The sequence below is a fragment of the Oncorhynchus keta genome, chromosome 33 (assembly GCF_023373465.1).
Source record: "Oncorhynchus keta strain PuntledgeMale-10-30-2019 chromosome 33, Oket_V2, whole genome shotgun sequence".
Taxonomy (NCBI): domain Eukaryota; kingdom Metazoa; phylum Chordata; class Actinopteri; order Salmoniformes; family Salmonidae; genus Oncorhynchus; species Oncorhynchus keta.
Genome location: NC_068453.1, coordinates 21,466,191 through 21,473,740, shown reverse-complemented (window position 1 = coordinate 21,473,740; position 7,550 = coordinate 21,466,191). Strand labels below are relative to the sequence as shown.

Here is a 7,550-nt window from a genome sequence, read left to right as displayed (position 1 = left end):
TCCTCTTGAAGCCCACTCAGGCCTCACCTCCCTCACCTGTCTCCTCATGAATGGAAGAGGATGCTCCTTGTGATAGAAACCTATGTTCATGACAGAAACTGTGGCATCGAGGAAAAGGGGGAGAGCGAGCCTTGTGAGGTAGGGGGTCTGTGTGTGAAGGACGCACCCGGAGAGGGCCACGTAGTGGAGTAGACATAGAGTAGACATACCTGTATGTATCTGACCCACTGTTCACTGACCTGCATCGACCAGAATGATATCACTCACTCAGAATCCTCTTTGAACTTCAAATCAAATTTTATTTGTCACATACACATGGTTAGCAGATGTTAGTGCGAGTGTAGCGAAATGCTTGTGCTTCTAGTTCCGGCAATGCAGTAATAACCAACAAGTAATCTCACGAACAATTCCTAAACTACTGTCATATACACAGTGTAAGGGGATAAAGAATATGTACATAAAGATACATGAATGAGTGATGGTACAGAGCAGCATAGGCAAGATACAGTAGATGGTATCGAGTACAGTATATACATATGAGATGAGTATGTAAACAAAGTGGCATAGTTAAAGTGGCTAGTGATACATGTATTACATAAGGATGCAGTAGATGATATAGAGTACAGTATATACGTATACATATGAGATGAATAATGTAGGGTATGTAAACATTATATTAGGTAGCATTGTTTAAAGTGGCTAGTGATATATTTGACATCATTTCCCATCAATTCCCATTATTAAAGTGGCTGGAGTTGAGTCAGTGTGTTGGCAGCAGCCACTTAATGTTAGTGATGGCTGTTTAACAGTCTGATGGCCTTTAAATAGAAGCTGTTTTTCAGTCTCTCGGTCCCAGCTTTGATGCACCTGTACTGACTTCGCCTTCTGGTTGATAGCGGGGTGAACAGGCAGTGGCTCGGGTGGTTGATGTCCTTGATGATCTTTATGGCCTTCCTGTGACATCGGGTGGTGTAGGTGTCCTGGAGGGCAGGTAGTTTTCCCCCGGTGATTCGTTGTGCAGACCTCACTACCCTCTGGAGAGCCTTACGGTTGTGGGCGTAGCATTTTCCGTACCAGGCGGTGATACAGACCGACAGGATGCTCTCGATTGTGCATCTATAGAAGTTTGTGAGTGCTTTTGGTGACAAGACAAATTTCTTCAGCCTCCTGAGGTTGAAGAGGCGCTGCTGCGCCTTCTTCACGATGCTGTCTGTGTGGGTGGACCAATTCAGTTTGTCTGTGATGTGTACGCCGAGGAACTTAAAAATTACTACCATCTCCACTACTGTTCCATTGATGTGGATAGGGGGCTGGTCCCTCTGCTGTTTCCTGAAGTCCACAATCATCTCCTTAGTTTTGTTGACGTTGAGTGTGAGGTTATTTTCCTGACACCACACTCCGAGGGCCCTCACCTCCTCCCTGTAGGCAGTCTCGTCGTTGTTGGTAATCAAGCCTACCACTGTTGTGTCGTCCGCAAACTTGATGATTGAGTTGGAGGCGTGCGTGGCCACGCAGTCGTGGGTGAACAGGGAGTACAGGAGAGGGCTCAGAACGCACCCTTGTGGGGCCCCAGTGTTGAGGATCAGCGGGGTGGAGATGTTGTTGCCTACCCTCACCACCTGGGGGCGGCCCGTCAGGAAGTCCAGTACCCAGTTGCACAGGGCGGGGTCGAGACCCAGGGTCTCGAGCTTGATGACGAGCTTGGAGGGCACTATGGTGTTAAATGCCGAGCTGTAGTCGATGAACAGCATTCTCACATAGGTATTCCTCTTGTCCAGATGGGTAAAAATAAAATGACATTCTAAACTAGATTGAGTTGATTTTTCAAAGTAAACAACTTTCGTTGTGAATCTGATGAAGTTGCTGTAATACTAAGGAATTCCTAATGATGGGTGTTTGAGAGTCTCAATTCTGTCTTCTTACGCTTGCCTGGTTTGGAGATCACTCTCTTTTCTATCACAAGCTGTGTGTGTGTGGTGTGTCTGTGTCCGTGGCATCGTGTCTGTGAATGCCTGTGTGTTTGGGTTTCCATATGAGATGAACGGCGTGTTCTGACCCACGGTGGGGCAGCGTCCACATTTTAAAGCCACTGACTTATCTGGGTCACAAAGTATAATTGGATCCTTCTTTACGGAGAGGCGGCGACCCGTTCACAACGTAAACAAATGGCAGGAGCCATCAGACGGCCATTTCCAAACGGATCCAATCAGAGGCCCATTACCGTCCTATAGCCCTGCGCCTGGCTAGAGAGGAAGCAGGGAGCCACATCATAGACATCGTAGAGGGGCCTTTGTTGTATTAGAGGGTCATCAGGTTAGACATTACCTGACTATACAACACAACACTCTTCTGTTAATCGCACACATTGAAGGTGACACAATACGATACTCCAGGCCTGTGTTATTAGGCCCGGCTTGCTTTTGCTCTGGAGTAATGGCATTGTATCAATATGAGCTACTGTTCTACTGACCAAGGGTGTCATTCTGTAAGGCAAGGTGATACTAGAGCCTTATTTACTGATATCGTAGGCCTAGAATTACATTCGCTGTTTATGGGCACGGATTCCCATATAATGAGATGTCACATCCAATATGGCCGCAGTCTCCTCTATACACACCAGACTGGTAAACAATGAATGTGCCCTATCTATTTAGGCTATACAAGGCTTTCTGCTGCAGTGAGGCACAGAGACTCTAAACACTCTGAGATGGAACATTCTCTTCCTTTCCCTTCCTGTGTGAATGCCTCTCTGTGTTTAAGTGCCTCACTGAAGAATACGACTCCTGGTCTCACACCGTCGTTTCTTTACTGCATCCTGACACTTGCATGTACAGAGGTGTTGAGCAAAGACGAGAAGTGTGTGTGTGTGTGTGTGTGTGTGTGCATGTGTGTGAAAGCGATAAATTCAGGCAATAATTTTCAAGGACCTGAGCTGAAACGGAGGTGTCCCTAGCCTTCTCTCTTTCTCTTTTTCTCTCTCTCTTTCCCTCTCTCTTTGCCAGCGAGGAGAAAGTAGGGCAGTGAGGAGTAAACAGGCTAAAGCGGCCAGGCAGGGATGTGATGTGTGTCAAGTAGCTGCAGAGTGCCGCGGCCCACAGTGCACTACTCCCTGCCGCTAATGAGGTCGAACCGATAGATAGAGGCCTTTTAAACATATCTGTCCAATACATTCCTCCTCCGAATCACAAGAGGACTGTCTCCAGGCTTGGAGAGATTGGAGAGCATCCCTGTTTGAAAGACAGTTGGAGAAAGTAATATATACTCTTATCCATGGCATTATGGTTAAGAATCATAGGATATCATAGGCTGCTGTTTAGCTGCAGTTTGTGCACAGGAAGTGCCACAGGAAGTCTTTGGAATGTAAACTATGCAACTGGAACAGACATAGACGTTTGGCTGCTATGACAGATGTGAAACTTCATCTCAGCTTTAGAAATCATCCAGGCAGATATTGTTCCCTCGTTCCTATTCAGTAACACAGCAATTGAGCATTTACATTTACATGACAACAGTAACACAGTCGGAGCCTGCAGCAAAGTTGCGTGACGCATTAATGATATTGGAGGTTAATCATCAGGTGCTTTGTGCCAAGGAACACAAGCAAATGTCCCAGAGCAAGTCTCATCTCCCTCTTGGAAATGAAATGGCAATCTGCCTGCATTATAGATCCTGTTTCACATGAGGTTTCATGCCACATGTTCATTAATATTGGAAGTCATATACCCACGGACTGTAAATTGGGCTGAACTAACTTCTGCCATGTCCAGGCTTTTAACTTGTCTGGAATCAGCTGAACCTCGGAGGGCTGTGCGTGGCCTATATCTGAAATGAGATCAGGCCCAGTGGGTGGGCCACAGTTGAGACGTGAGACAGAACCTCCGAGACGTGAGTGTCTGACGTCAGGAAGGCACCCAGCATAAGAGGGGAGCGAACTGGCCCGTCTCAATCTCTATCGGCCTCGTCTAAGGCTGTCTCAGGCCCCATGAGTGATGGACAGAGAGTTGGAGCCTCGCGCTGCCTTGGCCTGGGCTAACAGAAATATGAAGGAAGGGTGAGGGGGAACAATCCTGACTGATTATGCGGAGCGTCGCCTGGTATGACGGATCTCCTTGGCCCCAGCGATGCCGGGCCCGTCTAGACCGGACTCTGGGAGATAGATAAACCATTCTGCCTTCTAGTCCCTGGGTTGTAGCCGATTCATCAGACCGGCCCACAGCGGAGGAGTTATGTGCCATAAACTGATGAAATACCCAGCTGGGATGAGCTGTGGGAAATGACAAGGGAGGGCTGCACCTTATTTATCGCCTTTTTTTATTGATTTACTTCTACATTATGGAATGGCAAGCTGGTCGGCTGGGGACTTCTCTCTCTGTGCTTCAATACTGCTCAGTCACCACCTTCACTGTGACTCTTCTACATTATGGAATGGCAAGCTGGTCGGCTGGGGACTTCTCTCTCTGTGCTTCAATACTGCTCAGTCACCGCCTTCACTGTGACTCTTCTATATTATGGAATGGCAAGCTGGTCGGCTGGGGACTTCTCTCTGTGCTTCAATACTGCTCAGTCACCACCTTCACTGTGACTCTTCTACATTATGGAATGGCAAGCTGGTCGGCTGGGGACTTCTCTCTCTGTGCTTCAATATTGCTCAGTCACCGCCTTCACTGTGACTCTTCTATATTATGGAATGGCAAGCTGGTCGGCTGGGGACTTATCTCTGTGCTTCAATACTGCTCTTCTAGGAATGGCAAGCTGGTCGGCCTTCTCTGTGACTCTCACCGCCTCACTGTGACTATATTATGGAATGGCAAGCTGGTCGGCTGGGGACTTCTCTCTCTGTGCTTCAATACTGCTCAGTCACCGCCTTCACTGTGACTCTTCTATATTATGGAATGGCAAGCTGGTCGGCTGGGGACTTCTCTCTCTGTGCTTCAATACTGCTCAGTCACCACCTTCACTGTGACTCTTCTATATTATGGAATGGCAAGCTGGTCGGCTGGGGACTTCTCTCTCTGTGCTTCAATACTGCTCAGTCACCGCCTTCACTGTGACTCTTCTATATTATGGAATGGCAAGCTGGTCGGCTGGGGACTTCTCTCTCTGTGCTTCAATACTGCTCAGTCACCACCTTCACTGTGACTCTTCTATATTATGGAATGGCAAGCTGGTCGGCTGGGGACTTCTCTCTCTGTGCTTCAATACTGCTCAGTCACCACCTTCACTGTGACTCTTCTATATTATGGAATGGCAAGCTGGTCGGCTGGGGACTTCTCTCTCTGTGCTTCAATACTGCTCAGTCACCACCTTCACTGTGACTCTTCTATATTATGGAATGGCAAGCTGGTCGGCTGGGGACTTCTCTCTCTGTGCTTCAATACTGCTCAGTCACCGCCTTCACTGTGACTCTTCTATATTTTGCTCCCCATCTCCTCAGTCAGGGAAAACCAATGGAGATTGTCTTTGGGATTATCCACCAGGAAAACAGTGTGGACCGAAGCGTTAGTTTTGGCGGTGTTGATGTGTTATTTGGTAGCTAAGCTCATAAGCCATCCCCTTCCTTGTCTTTGTTTTCTTATTGGCTTAAAGCAATTACAATCTCAGGAGAGGGCGCTTGGTTTCTGGGGGCTTGTCGGGGAGCGCTCTCTGGGGAGAATAGTGATTGACTGCCAGCCTGCTTTATGAACAGGGATTAATAACTCTCCCAGTTAATAAGGACATGTTGCACAGAGACAGGGACGAAAGTTTGGGGTTTTGCATTGATTAAGTTATGACATACTTTCCCCCTGTCAGTGGAAAGGCACTGTGGAGCTCTAGTGGAAGCTGGCGGTACTGCTGGAGGAGAGTCATTTTCCCCTGACCTTTTATTAGAAGTGTGAATAATTGTTGTGGATTGGAGTTTGGATTTGTGAGATGTGATAAAGGTAAACCAGCTGGATGGAAGTGCTATGGTATTAATATGGTTGTTTGCAAACCCAGGAAACTGTTCCAAGTAGACTCACTTTCCAACGTTTTTTTCTGTGTGTGTGCCCACACACAAGTGTCGTTGTCGTGTGTGTATGTGTATGTGTGTGTGTGTCCCAGTTTTCTCTGTTTGAGCTGAAGTAGGTGTTGGAATTCAATCAGATATTGCTGTACTCAGCAGATTGGATTTAGTCAAAGCAGTGCTTCCCATATTCCATCAGAGTCGAGAGGTAGAGAGTCGAGAGGTAGAGAGTCGAGAGGTAGAGAGTCGAGAGGTAGAGAGTCGAGAGGTAGAGAGTCGAGAGGTAGAGAGAGGTAGAGAGTCGAGAGGTAGAGAGTCGAGAGGTAGAGAGTCGAGAGGTAGAGAGTCGAGAGGTAGAGAGTCGAGAGGTAGAGAGTCGAGAGGTAGAGAGTCGAGAGGTAGAGAGTCGAGAGGTAGAGAGTCGAGAGGTAGAGAGTCGAGAGGTAGAGAGTCGAGAGGTAGAGAGAGGTAGGAGAGGTAGAGAGACGGAGAGGTCGAGAGAGAGTCGGAGAGGTAGAGAGACGGAGAGGTAGAGAGGTAGAGAGAGGTAGAGAGTCGAGGTAGAGAGTCGAGAGGTAGAGACGGAGAGGTAGAGAGACGGAGGTAGAGAGTCGAGAGGTAGAGAGTCGAGAGGTAGAGAGTCGGAGGTAGGAGTCGAGAGAGAGAGTCGGAGGTAGGTCGGAGGTAGAGAGTCGGAGGTAGAGAGTCGGAGGTAGAGAGACGGAGAGGTAGAGAGACGGAGAGGTAGAGAGACGGAGAGGTAGAGAGACGGAGAGGTAGAGACGGAGAGGTAGAGACGGAGAGGTAGAGAGACGGAGAGGTAGAGAGACGGAGAGGTAGAGAGACGGAGAGGTAGAGAGAGACAGGAGAGGTAGAGAGAGACAGAGGTAGAGGTAGAGAGACGGAGAGGTAGAGAGACAGAGGTAGAGGTAGAGAGAGACAGAGGTAGAGGTAGAGAGACAGAGGTAGAGGTAGAGGTAGACAGAGGTAGAGGTAGAGGTAGACAGAGGTAGAGGTAGAGGTAGAGAGAGACAGAGGTAGAGGTAGAGGTAGACAGAGGTAGAGGTAGAGGTAGACAGAGGTAGAGGTAGAGGAGAGGTAGAGGTAGAGGTAGACAGGAGAGGTAGAGAGACAGAGGTAGAGGTAGAGAGAGACAGAGAGAGGTAGAGAGACGGAGAGAGGTAGAGAGACAGAGGTAGAGGTAGAGAGAGACAGAGGTAGAGGTAGAGAGAGACAGAGGTAGAGGTAGAGAGAGACAGAGGTAGAGGTAGAGAGAGACAGAGGTAGAGGTAGAGAGAGACAGAGGTAGAGGTAGAGAGAGACAGAGGTAGAGGTAGAGAGAGACAGAGGTAGAGGTAGAGAGAGACAGAGGTAGAGGTAGAGAGAGACAGAGGTAGAGGTAGAGAGAGACAGAGGTAGAGGTAGAGAGAGACAGAGGTAGAGGTAGAGAGAGACAGAGGTAGAGGTAGAGGTAGACAGAGGTAGAGGTAGAGGTAGACAGAGGTAGAGGTAGAGGTAGACAGAGGTAGAGGTAGACAGAGGTAGAGGTAGAGGTAGAGAGAGAGGT

General features: G+C 48.3%; 1 long non-coding RNA gene across 2 annotated transcripts; it reads left to right on the top strand.

Annotated features, from left to right (window-relative positions):
* The first annotated feature begins 4,855 nt into the window (after positions 1-4,855).
* Positions 4,856-6,630, top strand: LOC127914646 (uncharacterized). 2 transcript variants are annotated; one of them, XR_008089222.1, is made up of 3 exons: positions 4,856-6,266; positions 6,307-6,441; positions 6,602-6,630. It is a non-coding gene; the product is annotated as an uncharacterized LOC127914646 (long non-coding RNA). The 2 variants fall into 2 exon arrangements; XR_008089221.1 differs by having other exon boundaries at positions 4,857-6,266; positions 6,587-6,630.
* Positions 6,631-7,550: the final 920 nt, after the last annotated feature.